At 45.8% G+C, this 2,023-nt stretch overlaps 1 long non-coding RNA gene across 1 annotated transcript; it reads left to right on the top strand.

Moving 5' to 3' along the window:
• Nucleotides 1-653: 653 nt before the first annotated feature.
• LOC118476074 (uncharacterized) lies at nt 654-1,820 on the top strand. The gene is made up of 3 exons (XR_004855386.1): nt 654-746; nt 1,326-1,388; nt 1,524-1,820. It is a non-coding gene; the product is annotated as an uncharacterized lncRNA (long non-coding RNA).
• Nucleotides 1,821-2,023: the final 203 nt, after the last annotated feature.

The raw sequence follows: 2,023 nt of genomic DNA, 5'->3' as shown, positions 1-2,023 counted from the left end.
ATTGTTCACTGTTTGATTTTGGGATTCTCGCGCCTCTTCACTTTCCAGTTTGTCCTGTCGCTCGTGCGTTCCCTAGTGGCCAGCGCTCTGCTCTCTGCGCCTCTTCACTTTCTCAGTGCGGCTGCCGTCATCGTTCCCAGGGCGGCTGCCGCGCGCGCCCCTGCTGCTTGCTGCCGCGCGCGCCCCTGCCGCTTGCTGCCGCGCGCGCCCCTGCTGTCGCGCGCGCCCCTGCTGCCCTCCAGTGCGTTCCCAGTGCTGTTGTGCCTGCTGCCGCGCGCGCCCTGCTGTGCCTGCTGCCGCACGCGCCCTCTAGTGCTGCTGCCGCGCACGCGATGAGTTGGAGTCGCGGGCGAGGTGGATCCGACGAGATCCATGGCGGAGGGCGAGGAGGCTCCGACTGGATCTATGGCGGGGGGCGAGGTAGCTCCGACGAGGTACATGGCGCGGGTGGAGGCAGCTGCGATTCCGACGAGGTCCACGTTGGAGGGCGAGGAGGTCGCGACTGGATCTATGGCGGGGGGCGAGTGGGCTGCTGCAGGATCCATGGTGGAGGAGGGGAAGGTCCGACGGGATCCATGGCTAGGGGTGGTGGAGCTGGCTGCGACGGTATCTACGGCGGAGGGCGAGGGTGTCCCGACGGGATCCATTTTCGCTGTCCGGCGACAACAACCTGTTGTGAAGCAGGCGGGTCTGGAGTTCCACTGCGCGAAGGTTGTGTCCCGGCATCTGGTGGCACTGTCGATCCAGTGAGGATGCTCTTCATTTTACTTCATCTTTCCTGTGCTCGAGTATATTTTCCTAGTTCTACTGTTTTTTTGGATGTTTAGTATGCAGTGTGTGTTCTTCTGTTTCTATTAGCAATGGAACAAATTATGTGATTCTAGTTAAAATTTGTCCCAGTATATTTGAGGATAGCATACGTATTGTTGAAATTTATATATAGTTAATGCATGCAATTTTGAAATTGTAATTTAGCATTGAAATGTATGTGCGATGTCTGTGTCTTGGCAGAGATGAATGAGTGTGAGATGTCTGTGCTAACTGTGATGTGGTTCTTTTTATAAATAAAGGAAATCTAGGTTGCTGCCTGGATATAGCATAGGCGCTGTCCCTTAGGAGTTTTTTTTGTTTGGAGCAGGTTCCATTATATCCAGGATTTGCATCATTGATAACCTGTTTTGTGTTTATTGTTTATGTAAATAATCTAAGTTAGCTAAGTATAGTTGTTTGGAGTTATAAAATGTATTTTCTTAGTATATTTAGTTCTTGGAAATTGTTTATTTATATTCAGTTTTTTATTTACAATTTTTTTGTTATTTTTGCAGGGCATCATTTCCTCTCCTATGGTTAAGTTGATTGAAACTTTTGCTGTTTTTTGCAAGTCTCAGGTAGTTTGTTCTTTTTGATCTTCTTTTTTTCTGTACAAGTTCTCAATTGTATATTTTTTATATGCAGTTTCTTTTCATGTGATTTTTGTTTATTTTTTTGTTACTTAATTTTGTTTTTTATTTTTTAATCTCTAGAGAGCTGCTTATAGGGAGAAGGTGTTAATTGAAGCAGAGAAACAATTTCTGCATGATTTCACTTTTTTCAAGGAAAAGTTATTAGTTGATTTTGGCCAAATAGTGGATGTCGAATGCATTGATAGTACTTGCCAAGTTCTGTGTGACAAGGTTAGGGGTTGTTGTTCAATTTGCAAGTCAAGGTGTACTGAAGCTATCATCGATTCTCTAAAAATTTTGGCTGAAGCAATGACTATTAAGCATCAGAAGTTTTTGAATTCCAACAACCTTCTGGCGAAAGATATGGATATTAAGTCAGATGAGAAAGCTACCAAAATTGATACCAATGTGCAGCCAGTTGATGTTAAGTCGAATGAGAAAGGGGCTGGTGTGGGCATTGTTGAGGCTTCTCATGGAAAAGCTCATGTGGTTATTACAAATCCCCTGATAATAGTGCCCATACAGTTGGAGACACCAATCGTTAATAGGCTGGATGGAAATAATGGAACATCTTTGTCGGC

The sequence above is a fragment of the Zea mays genome, chromosome 1, assembly GCF_902167145.1.
Source record: "Zea mays cultivar B73 chromosome 1, Zm-B73-REFERENCE-NAM-5.0, whole genome shotgun sequence".
NCBI lineage: Eukaryota > Viridiplantae > Streptophyta > Magnoliopsida > Poales > Poaceae > Zea > Zea mays.
This window is presented reverse-complemented; position numbering and strand designations above follow the sequence as displayed.